The sequence below is a fragment of the Bubalus bubalis genome, chromosome 11, assembly GCF_019923935.1.
Source record: "Bubalus bubalis isolate 160015118507 breed Murrah chromosome 11, NDDB_SH_1, whole genome shotgun sequence".
Classification (NCBI taxonomy): Eukaryota; Metazoa; Chordata; class Mammalia; order Artiodactyla; family Bovidae; genus Bubalus; species Bubalus bubalis.
Window position 1 is genome coordinate 49254401 of NC_059167.1, and position 14409 is coordinate 49268809.

The window sequence follows — 14409 nt, forward strand, 5'->3', positions numbered from 1 at the left end:
GTTATTTTATTTGAGTTTAATGAGGTTTTAAAAATGTATTTTTTGATAGTAACCATTTGCCAGATATATGATTTGAAAATATTTTCTCCTATTTAGTAAATTACCTTTCATTTTGTTGATTTTTTTTAAAATTTAGCTGTGCAAAAGCTTTTCAGTTTGATAAAGTCCCATGGGTGTATTTTTGTTTTTGTTGCCTTTGCATTTGGTGTCAAATCCAAAAAATAATCACTAAGACAAGTCTCGAGGAGCTAACCACCTATGTTTTTCTTCTAGGAGTTTTATAGTTTTAGGTTTTCCATTCAAATGTGTAATCCATTTGAGTTTATTTTTTGTGTATGGTATAAGATAGTGGTCTATTTTCATTTTTTTATATGTGACTGTCCATTTTTCCTGACACTGTTTATTGAAGAAACTGCTATTTTCCCATTGATACCCTTGGCTTGATTGAGCAAGTTCATTTCTGGGCTCTGTAGTCTGTTCCATTGACCTATGTGTCTGTTTTTATGCAAATACCATACTGTTTGATTACTGTAGCTTTGTATAATAGCTTGAAATCTGGGATAACACCATTTTTACTGGATAGTGTATGTGGATCTGTTTATAATATCTTTTTGTATGTAAGTATTGGAAATCTGTAATTTGAAGAATAATGTAAGTTATAAAAATACTAATAATTGGGGGCTTATACCAGTCAGACACAATGTAAACCTTTTACCTGCTTTATTTCATTTAGTTCTCAAAGTGTTATTTTGAAATCAGTGTTACTGTCCTCCTTTTAAAAATGAGGAAACTGCAAAACAAATAAAATAAATGAGAAAACTGCAGCTTAAAGAAGTTTAAGCTTATCTAGGACCCACAGATGGATGGATTTCACTGAGATCCAGACTACAGTTGATAAGACTTCTAAACCTGTATTCATGAACTGTACCTTTTTTCTTTTAAAATTGCATGTGAAATTAGGTAAAAATAAATAAATTAATAGATATAAAATATATTAGATCTCCCCCCCTACCCAAGATTTCATATGAACTTTAGATATGTCTAAAGAAATTAGGGAACAAAAAAATATTTATGAATAAACTGGGTGGCAGCCATGGAACATTGGTAAAAAGGGCCCTCTCTCCCTCTCTGCTACTTTGAGTATGGTAAGCCACTGAGATTTGGGGTTAATATCGTAGCCTACCTTAACTAGTAAAGCAATTGTTATTGAGTCAGGTGCTGTACAACAAATATTCTAAAAGTGTGGTTTTCACTTAGTGGTTAGGCGGTACCAGCAAAGACACTTGATTTTGGAGGCTGTAAAGATAAGAGTGCTGTTAAATAGTGGCAGTGAATTTAGTAAAACTTGTCACTTTTTATAAATTGCAAGGTTGAATGAATGTCTGATGAACCAGTGTTCTTAAGGAAGAGGTTAGAAAACAGAGTATTATAGTATATGCTCTTATTATTAGCTATATTGACACTGTATTATGAGAAAGATAAGTTTAGGAAAGAATTGACTGTTTTGTAAGTAGAAGTGAAAGGGAATATGGAAATTCTAGGAATTACAGGCCTTGTAATGTTCAAAAAGTCACCTGCTTCTAATTTTGATGAGGTCTGGTTTTTTATTTTTCTTTTGCTCCTTGTGCTTTAGGAGTTGTATCAAAGAATCCATTGCTAAATCCAAGGTCATTAAGATCTACTATCTTTTCTTCTAAGAAAATTGTATCATTTTGGCTCTTACATTTAGATCTCTGATCCATTTTGAGTTAATGTTTTTTATATGGTTAGTGTTTTTTACATGGTGTGAGATAAGAGTCAGCTTTGATTCTATTTCCTCTGTTGAATGGTCTTGGCATCTTTGTCAAAATCACCTGACTGGAGACATACAAAATGGTTTTATTTTTGGACTCTCAGTTCTGTTCCATTGATCTGTGTATCAGTTCTTATGCCAGTACTACACTGTCTTGATTACTCTTAACTTTGGAGAGTTAACTTCTTTTTTTTTTTAATTTTATTTTTAAATTTTATAATATTGTATTGGTTTTGCCAAATATCGAAATGAATCCGCCACAGGTATACATGTGTTCCCCATCCTGAACCCTCCTCCCTCCCCATACCATCCCTCTGGGTCGTCCCAGTGCACCAGCCCCAAGCATCCAGCATCATGCATCGAACCTGGACTGGTGACTTGTTTCATATATGATATTATACATATTTCAATGCCATTCTCCCAAATCATCACACCCTCTCCCTCTCCCACAGAGTCCAAAAGACTGTTCTGTACATCAGTGTCTCTTTTGCTGTCTCGTATACAGGGGTATTGTTACCATCTTTCTAAATTCCATATATATGCATTAGTTTACTGTATTGGTGTTTTTCTTTCTGGCTTACTTCACTCTGTATAATAGGCTCCAGTTTCATCCACCTCATTGGAACTGATTCAAATGTATTCTTTTTAATGGCTGAGTAATACTCCATTGTGTATATGTACCACAGCTTTCTTATCCATTCATCTGCTGATGGACATCTAGGTTGCTTCCATGTCCTGGCTATTATAAACAGTGCTGCGATGAACATTGGGGTACACGTGTCTCTTTCCCTTCTGGTTTCCTCAGTGTGTATGCCCAGCAGTGGGATTGCTGGATCATAAGGCAGTTCTATTTCCAGTTTTTTAAGGAATCTCCACACTGTTCTCCATAGTGGCTGTACTAGTTGGCATTCCCACCAACAGTGTAAGAGGGTTCCCTTTTCTCCACACCCTCTCCAGCATTTATTGCTTGTAGACTTTTGGATAGCAGCCATTCTGACTGGCGTGAAATGGTACCTCATAGTGGTTTTGATTTGCATTTCTCTGATAATGAGTGATGTTGAGCATCTTTTCATGTGTTTGTTAGCCATCTGTATGTCTTCTTTGGAGAAATGTCTATTTAGTTCTTTGGCCCATTTTTTGATTGGGTCATTTATTTTTCTGGAGTTGAGCTGTAGGAGTTGCTTGTATATTTTTGAGATTAGTTGTTTGTCAGTTGCTTCATTTGCTATTATTTTCTCCCATTCTGAAGGCTGTCTTTTCACCTTGCTTATAGTTTCCTTTGATGTGCAGAAGCTTTTAAGTTTAATTAGGTCCCATTTGTTTATTTTTGCTTTTATTTCCAGTATTCTGGGAGGTGGGTCATAGAGGATCCTGCTGTGACGTATGTCAGAGAGTGTTTTGCCTATGTTCTTCTCAGGAGTTTTATAGTTTCTGGTCTTACGTTTAGATCTTTAATCCATTTTGAGTTTATTTTTGTGTATGGTGTTAGAAAGTGTTCTAGTTTTATTCTTTTACAAGTGGTTGACCAGTTTTCCCAGCACCACTTGTTAAAGAGATTGTCTTTAATCCATTGTATATTCTTGCCTCCTTTGTCAAAGATATGGTGTCCATATGTGTGTGGATTTATCTCTGGGCTTTCTATTTTGTTGCATTGATCTATATTTCTGTCTTTGTGCCAGTACCATACTGTCTTGATGACTGTGGCTTTGTAGTAGAGCCTGAAGTCAGGCAGGTTGATTCCTCCAGTTCCATTCTTTCTCAAGATAGCTTTGGTTATTTGAGGTTTTTTGTATTTCCATACAAATTGTGAGATTATTTGTTCTAGCTCTGTGAAGAATACCGTTGGTAGCTTGATAGGGATTGCATTGAATCTATAAATTGCTTTGGGTAGTATACTCATTTTCACTATATTGATTCTTCCAATCCATGAACATGGTATATTTCTCCATCTATTAGTGTCCTCTTTGATTTCTTTCACCGGTGTTTTATAGTTTTCTATATATAGGTCTTTAGTTTCTTTAGGTAGATATATTCCTAAGTATTTTATTCTTTCCGTTGCAATGGTGAATGGAATTGTTTCCTTAATTTCTCTTTCTGTTTTCTCATTACTAGTGTATAGCAATGCAAGGGATTTCTGTGTGTTGGTTTTATATCCTGCAACTTTACTATAATCATTGATTAGTTCTAGTAATTTTCTGGTGGAGTCTTTAGGGTTTTCTATGTAGAGGATCATGTCATCTGCAAACAGTGAGAGTTTTACTTCTTCTTTTCCAATTTGGATTCCTTTTATTTCTTTTTCTGCTCTGATTGCTGTGGCCAAAACTTCCAAAACTATGTTGAATAGTAATGGTGAAAGTGGGCACCCTTGTCTTGTTCCTGACTTTAGAGGAAATGCTTTCAATTTTTCACCATTGAGGATAATGTTTGCTGTGGGTTTGTCATGTATAGCTTTTATTATGTTGAGGTATGTTCCTTCTATTCCTGCTTTCTGGAGAGTTTTGATCATAAATGGATGTTGAATTTTGTCAAAGGCTTTCTCTGCATCTATTGAGATAATCATATGGTTTTTATTTTTCAATTTGTTAATGTGGTGTATTACATTGATTGATTTGCGGATATTGAAGAATCCTTGCATCCCTGGGATAAAGCCCACTTGGTCATGGTGTATGATCTTTTTAATGTCTTGTTGGATTCTGATTGCTAAAATTTTGTTAAGGATTTTTTCATCTATGTTCATCACTGATATTGGCCTGTAGTTTTCTTTTTTTGTGGGATCTTTGTCAGGTTTTGGTATTAGGGTGATGGTGGTCTCATAGAATGAGTTTGGAAGTTTACCTTCCTCTGCAATTTTCTGGAAGAGTTTCAGTAGGATAGGTGTTGGCTCTTCTCTAAATTTTTGGTAGAATTCAGCTGTGAAGCCGTCTGGACCTGGGCTTTTGTTTGCTGGAAGATTTTTGATTACAGTTTCAATTTCCGTGCTTGTGATGGGTCTGTTAAGATTTTCTATTTCTTCCTGATCGAGTTTTGGAAAGTTGTACTTTTCTAAGAATTTGTCCATTTCTTCCACATTGTCCATTTTATTGCCATATAATTGCTGATAGTAGTCTCTTATGATCCTTTGTATTTCTGTGTTGTCTGTTGTGATCTCTCCATTTTCATTTCTAATTTTATTGATTTGATTTTTCTCCCTTTGTTTCTTGATGAGTCTGGCTAATGGTTTGTCAATTTTATTTATCCTTTCAAAGAACCAGCTTTTGGCTTTGTTGATTTTTGCTATGGTCTCTTTTGTTTCTTTTGCATTTATTTCTGCCCTAATTTTTAAGATTTCTTTCCTTCTACTAACCCTGGGGTTCTTCATTTCTTCCTTTTCTAGTTGCTTTAGGTGTAGAGTTAGGTTATTTATTTGACTTTTTTTCTTGTTTCTTGAGGTATGCCTGTATTGCTATGAACTTTCCCCTTAGGACTACTTTTACAGTATCCCACAGGTATTGGGTTGTTGTGTTTTCATTTTCGTTCATTTCTATGCAAATTTTGATTTCTTTTTTGATTTCTTCTGTGATTTGTTGGTTATTCAGCAGCGTGTTGTTCAGCCTCCATATGTTGGATTTTTTAATAGTTTTTCTCCTGTAATTGAGATCTAATCTTACTGCATTGTGGTCAGAAAAGATGCTTGGAATGATTTCAATTTTTTTGAATTTACCAAGACTAGATTTATGGCCCAGGATGTAATCTATCCTGGAGAAGGTTCCATGTGCACTTGAGAAAAAGGTGAAATTCACTGTTTGGGGATGAAATGTCCTATAGATATCAATTAGGTCTAACTCGTCTATTGTATCGTTTAAAGTTTGTGTTTCCTTGTTAATTTTCTGTTTAGTTGATCTATCCATAGGTGTGAGTGGGGTATTAAAGTCTCCCACTATTATTGTGTTGTTATTAATTTCTCCTTTCATACTTGTTAGCATTTGCCTTACATATTGCGGTGCTTCCATGTTGGGTGCATATATATTTATAATTGTTATATCTTCTTCTTGGATTGATCCTTTGATCATTATGTAGTGACTGTCTTTGTTTCTTTTCACAGCCATTGTTTTAAAGTCTATTTTATCTGATGTGAGTATTGCTACTCCTGCTTTCTTTTGGTCCCTATTTGCATGGAAAATCTTTTTCCAGCCCTTCACTTTCAGTCTGTATGTGTCCCCTGTTTTGAGGTGGGTCTCTTGTAGACAGCATATGTAGGGGTCTTGTTTTTGTATCCATTCAGCCAGTCTTTGTCTTTTGGTTGGGGCATTCAACCCATTTACGTTTAAGGTAATTATTGATAAGTATGATCCCATTGCCATTTACTTTATTATTTTGAGTTCGAATTTATACACCATTTTTGTGTTTCCTGTCTAGAGAATATCCTTTAGTATTTGTTGGAGAGCTGGTTTGGTGGTGCTGAATTCTCTCAGCTTTTGCTTGTCTGTAAAGCTTTTGATTTCTCCTTCATATTTGAATGAGATCCTTGCTGGGTACAGTAATCTGGGCTGTAGGTTATTTTCTTTCATCACTTTAAGTATGTCTTGCCATTCCCTCCTGGCTTGAAGAGTTTCTTTTGAAAGATCAGCTGTTATCCTTATGGGAATTCCCTTGTGTGTTATTTGTTGTTTTTCCCTTGCTGCTTTTAATATTTGTTCTTTGTGTTTGATCTTTGCTAATTTGATTAGTGTCTTGGGGTGTTTCGCCTTGGGTTTATCCTGTTTGGGACTCTCTGTGTTTCTTGGACTTGAGTGATTATTTCCTTCCCCATTTTAGGGACGTTTTCAACTATTATCTCCTCAAGTATTTTCTCATGGTCTTTCTTTTTGTCTTCTTCCTCTGGGACCCCTATGATTCGAATGTTGTAGTATTTAATATTGTCCTGGAGGTCTCTGAGATTGTCCTCAGTTCTTTTAATTCGTTTTTCTTTTATCCTCTCTGATTCATTTATTTCTACCATTCTGTCTTCTAATTCACTAATCCTATCTTCTGCCTCTGTTATTCTACTATTTGTTGCCTTCAGAGTGTTTTTGATCTCATTTATTGCATTATTCATTATATATTGATTCTTTTTTATTTCTTCTAGGTCCTTGTTAAACCTTTCTTGCATCTTCTCAATCCTTGTCTCCAGGCTATTTATCTGTGATTCCATTTTGATTTCAAGATTTTGGGTCAATTTCACTATCATTATTCGAAATTCTTTATCAGGTAGATTCCCTATCTCTTCCTCTTTGGTTTGGTTTGGTGGGCATTTATCCTGTTCCTTTACCTGCTGGGTATTCCTCTGTCTCTTCATCTTGTTTAAATTGCTGAGTTTGGGGTGTCCTTTCTGTATTCTGGCAGTTTGTGGAGTTCTGTTTATTGTGGCATTTCCTCGCTGTGTGTGGGTTTGTACAGGTGGCTTGTCAAGGTTTCTTGGTTAGGGAAGCTTGTGTTGGTGTTCTGGTGGGTGGAGCTGGATTTGTTCTCTCTGGAGTGCAATGAAGTGTCCAGTAATGAGTTATGAAACGTCTATGGTTTAGGGGTGACTTTGGGCAGCCTGTATCTTGGAGCTCAGGGCTGTGTTCCTGTGTTGCTGGAGAATTTGCTTGGTATGTCTTGCCCTGGAACTTGTTGGCTCTTGTGTGGTGCTTGGTTTCAGTATATGTATGGAGGCATTTGATGAGCTCCTGTCAATTAATGTTCCTTGGAGTCAGGAGTTCCCTGGAGTCAGGGTTTGGACTTAAGCCTCCTGCTTCCAGTTATCGGACTTATTTTTACAGTAGTTTCAAAACGTCTCTTTCTATACAGCACCATTGATAAAACATCTACGTTAAAAATGAAAAGTTTCTCCGCCGTGAGGGTCACCCAGAGAGGTTCACAGCGTTACATGGAGAAGAGAAGAGGGAGGAGGGAGTTAGAGATGACCTGAATGAGATGAGGTAGAATCAATAGAGGAGAGTGTGGGCTAGCCAGTAATCACTTCCTTATGTGCACTCCACAACTGGACCACTCAGAGATGTTCACGGAGTTATACAGAGAAGAGAAGAAGGAGGAAGGAGACAGAGGTGGCCAGGAGGATAAAAGGGGGAAATGAAAAGGAGGGAGACAGATCCAGCCAGTAATCAGTTCCCTAAGTGTTCTCCACCGTCTGGAACACACAGAAATTCACAGAGTTGGGTAGAGTAGAGAGGGGTTAGGGAGGAGACTCAGGCGACCCGGTGGAGAAAAAGGAGAGTCCAAAGGGAGAGAGAGCAGTCAAGCTAGTAATCTTGCTCCCTAGTGAAAAATGGGTCCTGAAGATTGGGTTCTTAAAGGTACAAAATTGATAACAAATACATAAAAGCAAAAATTAAAAATCTAGAGTAGAGTTTGGAATTTCAAAAATACAATGTTAAAGAAAAGAAGAAGGAAAAGAAAGAGAGAAAGAAAAACAAAAACAAAGTTGCAAAAATTATAAAGAAAATATAGGTACAAAATTGATAACAAATAACAAAAAGCAAGAGTTAAACATCTAGAGTAGAATTTGGAATTTCAAAAATACAATGTTAAAAAAAAGAAGAAGAAAAAAGAGAGAAAAACAAACAAACAAAAACAAACAAAGTCGCAAAAATTATAAAGAAAATATGGGTACAAAATTGATAACAAATGCCAAAAAGCATAAATTGAAAATCTAGAGTAGAGTTTGGAATTTCAGATATACAGTGTTATATAAAAGAAGAAGAGAAAGAAACAGAGAAACAGAGAGAGAAAAAAAAGTCACAAAAATTATAAAAAAAAATATAGGTACAAAATTGATAACCAATACCAAAAAGCTAAAATTAAAAATCAAGAGTAGAGATTGGAATTTCAAAAATACAATGTTAAAGAAAAGAAGGAAAAAAAAAACAAAACAAGGTCACAAAAATTATAAAATATATATATATGAAGTTTGCTTTAAAAAAAAGGGTCTTTTTTTTTTTTTTTTTTGCAAAGTAATAGGTCATAAAAGTGAAAATTAAAGGGATAATAGAGGACTTAAAATTTTTTTTAAATTAAAAAAAAAGAAAGAATGATCATAAAAATAGTAAAAATACATCTAGGACTTTCTCTGGTTTTGTTGTGAGTATTGTGGGGTCAGTTCATTTTCGGCTAGTTCCTTGGTCTGACTTACATTTCTCAAGATCTATAGGCCCCTTCCTATGTAGTCGGTACTAACCACAGGGTTTAATCTATTTCCTGTAGCTTCCAAGGTGGTTCCCTCTGTTATACCTTCTTCTGTTTGCTGGTCTCTTCAGTGTCTGGTTTCCGCCCTGATACAAAGGGGACGGTGGTGGACACTTTTTTTTTTTTTTAGGCTCACTTGTTCAGTCGCGCTGTGGGGAGGGAGGGACGCTGCAAACAAATAACACTGGCGTGTGCTCGCAGTGCCTCAGCCACACTGGGTCTGCCCTGCTCACGGCGCGTGTAGCCTCCCTGCCCACACTGCTCAGGCTCTAGGTTGCTCCACCAGGAACCATCCGTGGCCGGCCCTGGGCTGCTTGCACCTCCCGGGTCCAAGCCGCTCAGGTTCAGGCACTTGGGTAGTCCTCAGAGGCGCAGACTCGGTTGGGCCTGCGTTTTGTACCCTTCCCAGGTCCGAGCAGCTCAGGTGATGAGGTGTTTGGCCAGCGCGATTGCTGCGACTTATCGCCTCCCCCTGCTCGGTTATCTAGGTGTACAACCGGCGCACCTTCTCAGACGGATGTTGACCGTCCAGACCCCCAAGAAGTTTTAGTTAGCAAAAAAGCCTGCTTACAGTTTTATAGATGATGTCTCTCTGGGGCTGCAATTGCCCCCTTCCAGCTCTGGCTGCTTGTCAGCGGAGGGGGATGGTCTGCAGCCGGCTATCTCTGTTCAGTCCTTTGTTCCGTGCACGGGCCTGGCGGTGTCTTAGGTTAGGGCTGGCTTTTCGCGTGGTAGATATCCCACAGTCTGGTTTGCTAGCCCAAATTATTTTGCTCAGATAGCCCTCGGGGTATTCAGGCCAGCTCCTTACTCTAAGCAATGCAGCCCGCGCGCGCCTCCCTGCCCAGCCCCTGCTTGCTAGTGGCGTGTGCAGGCGTCTGCGCTGCTTCTACGCTGGGGGAGTTACCGTAGGGCTTGCAATCTGCAGGTTTTAATTGTTTGTTTATTTTTCCTCCCTGTTATGTTGCCCTCTGTGCTTCCAAGGCTCGGCACAGATTCGGCAGTGAGAAGGTTTCCTGGTGTTTGGAAACGTCTCTCTTTTTACGACTCCTTTCCCGGGACAGAACTCCGTCCCTCCCTCTTTTGTCTCTTTTTTTGTCTTTTATATTTTTTCCTACCTCCTTTCGAAGAGTTGGGTTGCTTTTCTGGGTGCCTGATGGCCTCTGCCGGCATTCAGAAGTTGTTTTGTGGAATTTACTCGGTGTTTAAATGTTCTTTTGATGAATTTGTTGGGGAGAAAGTGTTCTCCCTGTCCTACTCCTCCGCCATCTTAGCTCCTCCCAGTTAACTGCTTTTAGACCTAAAAAATTATGAGATAAAATTGAAAAAATGTTTAAGGGATAAAAGTCTATTAAATATTAAAGCTCACCTTTGTGGCAAAGGTCAGACTTAAAATAAAGTGATAAAAAACTTTTATCACGACTATTGATAAAAGTTGCCCCTGGATTAAGGTTTTTGAGGGCAAGGATCATTTTAAATTACACCTAGTGAACCTATCCATTTGGATGAAATGTCTCAGAGTAAAGATCTAACTAAAGGTAGTAGTCCCCTTATAGAAGCTTGACAACCTCAAAGTAAACTATTTTTCAGCTGAGTTTGGGAAGAGGTGGAAGGAAGGGAGAGAGAGAGGAGTTTAGGGTAAAGAAGCAGTCTTGGAGTTATGAGTGTGGTAATGGCACATGTAACTGACTGGAATCAAATGGTAAGAAACTTTTGAGAGCGTTATCAGCAAAAGAACATTAAGAATGGTGGAGTAAACCTGCTTGTGATTGTTTAAATCTTAGAATAGCTATGAGATCTCCCAGTCTTCTAAGGTGAAGAAGCAGACATTGAGAGTTGCACAGAGAGACTTTAATGTTTAAACACCTTAAAGGCCTTAGAAACAGCAAAGCAGTATTACTTAAGTGGCAGTATATTTGGCTCATATTTGAAATATTGAGACCTTATTCATTTAGTCAAGAATAATTATTGCATACAGTCCAGCAGTTCCCCTCTAGCTATATAACCAAGAAAAATGAAGACATATGTCCAAGAAAAAACATGCATGCAAACATTTATAACCATTTTATTCATAATTGCCCAAACTGGGAACAACTCAAACATCGATCAAAGTAGTGAATGGATAAACAAATTATGGTATATCCATGTAATTGAGTCTTTCTTAGCAATTAAAGGCAATGAACTGCTGATAACAGCAACAACATGGATGCTGAGTAAAAGAAGATAGACTGAAAAATGTATATACTGTATGATTTCATTTATTTGACATTCTGAAAAAGGTAAAAATATAGGGACAGAAATTGAATTAGTGGTTGTGTGGGACTTGGGAAAGGAATTAACTACAATGGGGCACAAGGGAACTTTTTGGGATGATGGAAATATTCTTTATCTTAGTTGTGGTGATGGTTACATGACATAGAATTTTGTAAAATTTATAGAAATGTACACCTAAAGAGGTATATTTTACCATGTATGAATTTTATTTCAGTAAGCCTGAAAAAAAAATAATGAACACTATTGGAAGGAAAGTTATGACCAACCTAGATAGCATATTCAAAAGCAGAGACATTACTTTGCCAACAAAGGTTCATCTAGTCAAGGCTATGGTTTTTCCTGTGGTCATGTATGGATGTGAGAGTTGGACTGTGAAGAAGGCTGAGTGCCAAAGAATTGATGCTTTTGAACTGTGGTGTTGGAGAAGACTCTTGAGAATCCCTTGGACTGCAAGGAGATCCAACCAGTCCATTCTGAAGGAGATCAGCCCTGGTATTTCTTTGGAAGGACTGATGCTAAAGCTGAAACTTCAGTACTTTGGGCACCTCATGCGAAGAGTTGACTCATTGGAAAAGACCCTGATGCTGGGAGGGATTGGGGGCAGGAGGAGAAGGGGACGACAGAGGATGAGATGGCTGGATGGCATCACTGACTCGATGGACATGAGTCTCAGTGAACTCTGGGAGTTGGTGATGGACAGGGAGGCCTGACGTGCTGCGATTCATGGGGTTGCAAAGAGTCGGACATGACTGAGCGACTGATCTGATCTGATCTGATCTGATTAGTGCCAAAAATAAATTAGGTCATAACAAATTTTGAACAATTAATGTATTGGTGGTACACCAGGGTGAGTAAACAGACTAGGTTCTGCTCCCAAGGAGTTAATGCCTAGTGTATTAAAAGAACATATTTTTAATATGTTTTGAAATTAAAATTTTTTTCCATAAAGATATCTTTATATCATCATTTGATATATACATTGTGTGTGTATATATATAATATATAACATGAAACTACATATCCATATTGTACATAATGCTTTCTGATATTTTATGGAAGATAGTGTTTAATAGTTACCAAAATTCCAAAATTAAGTTACCATTAATTACAGTTTTTATCCAGTAAATAAAAAAGATTGAAATAATGTTAGCAACTGCTAATCCCTGGTTTCTGTTGAAACAGGTGAGAGACTGATTTTACAAGCATGAAAATAAATCTGTTGTTTTTCTTTCACTAAATTTTCCTGAAGTGCAAAGTGGTGATAACACCTCTGCTTACCTAGATCAGGTGTCCATTTTTTTTTAATGCTAGTGTTTGAACAGATGGCTTTTGCCATGTCAAACATGGCACTTGATGGTTGGAAATTACTAAAGATGGGAGGTAATTCTGTGAAGAGACAATCTGTTTCAGCTTGAAACAGTGATAATTGAATTAAATTATTGTAGTCAGACTATTTATTGTGATAGGTCTTCAACATCCAGGGTTACTTCCCCTGTGTGAATATGGTAGGTAAACCAGACCTCAGTTTCCTGATAGTATAGCATGCCTATCCTTCAGTCTGCTGGAAGCAGGGTTTACCACACAAGTTATTTTAAGCCCATTACACACAAATCTTACAAGAAGTTTACCAAAAATAATCTGAATATTGTGGAAATTATCTTTCATGAAATACACTAACAAAGTAGTAGCACTCTGCTAAACCTGAGGGAGACAGATAACTATTAAATGTCTTTGGTCCTTATGAATATGTATATGGTAGGTGGGCAGGGGGAGATGGAAGATGTAGAAAAATGTAAGGAAATGGCAAATACTGATTTAAAATAAGAATGATTTAAGGAGATCACTTAATTTTGTATAAAATTTGGAAACAGACTTCCCTGGTGGTCCAATGGCTAAGACTCCATGTTCCCAATGCAGGGGGTCAGGCTTGAATCCCTGGTGGAGGAATTAGATCCCTAATGCCCTGCATGCTGCACCTAAGACCTGGCACAGCCAAATAAATCAAGTTTGGAAGCATTTTCATGTCATATATGAGAATGAGTCTTTGGTCTCTAATTTTAAGATATTTGAAGGCCTTTTCCCCCCCTTTACAGAGCAGTTTCTAGTTCTTTAAGAGGCTGTATTAAATATCTATCTTAAGTATATCTTTGTGTTTAGCATTGAACAAAAAGTATAGCTATTAGGTGACTGTAGGTGGCATCCGATAGAAAGTAATTTTGTTTGTATGTTCTCTACTTTGGTTAGGAGTCCTCAGAATATACAGAGGGCTTTTGGGTTTTTTTAATAGCAATGATAGGTACTGAAGTGGTTGGGTTTTAGAAATATTCATACATGTGTTGGGGATGATCTGGAAAATTGGTCATGGGTAGGCAGATTTTTTCTATAAAGAGCCACATAGTAAATATTTTTAGGTTTGTGGGCTATACAGTCTTTGTCACAACTACAGATTGGCTGTTGTAGTGTGAAAGCAGCTGTGGACAGTGTGTACATAAATGGATGTGGGTGATTAAACCTGTGGGCCATAGTTTGCAGACTCCCATAAACATTATGTGTTTTAAGCTACAAACATGTTCCCAAAACTGCATAAAAATGTATTTTAGATATATTTATTTATACATTTAACAAATATTTATTTAGTGCCAATTTAAGAGCTTATGTGCCAGGTACTATGCCAAGGACTAGACGTAGAGCAGTGAACTCAGGCAGAAGTATGATTGCTACCCTCGTGGAGTTCATAATATAGTGGGGAAGAACACAGTGATCAAGTTTTTACGTTTTTAAATCTGTGAGACAAACAAGAACACTGAGTGACTTCACAATGTAAAGCCCTGTGGTGAATCATTTTGTAAAATAGATGATTCCCGTGTGAGGCCAGTATCACTCATTGTGATTTCAATTCATTAAAATTTGTGCTACATTTTCCTACAAAAAATTTGGCACTTTAGTGTTTCTTCCCAAAAACGAATTATTTGACCAAAGCACTTTTCTTGTTTGTGACACTCACTCAAAGTAAGTTAACATGTGTATAATTAGAATTATAGCAAAGTCTACTTGATAGTTTTATGTATTTTCCTTTCAGATATAATTGCTGTTGAATTTTATTCTGTCTCAGTTTAGTACCATCTACTATTAATATATGA

At 37.2% G+C, this 14409-nt stretch overlaps 1 protein-coding gene across 7 annotated transcripts in view; it reads left to right on the forward strand.

Annotated features, from left to right (window-relative positions):
• The window catches only part of TEX9 (testis expressed 9), a 101603-nt gene that overhangs the window by 16875 nt on the left and 70319 nt on the right, over positions 1-14409 (forward strand). The gene's annotated exons all lie outside the window — the stretch shown is intronic.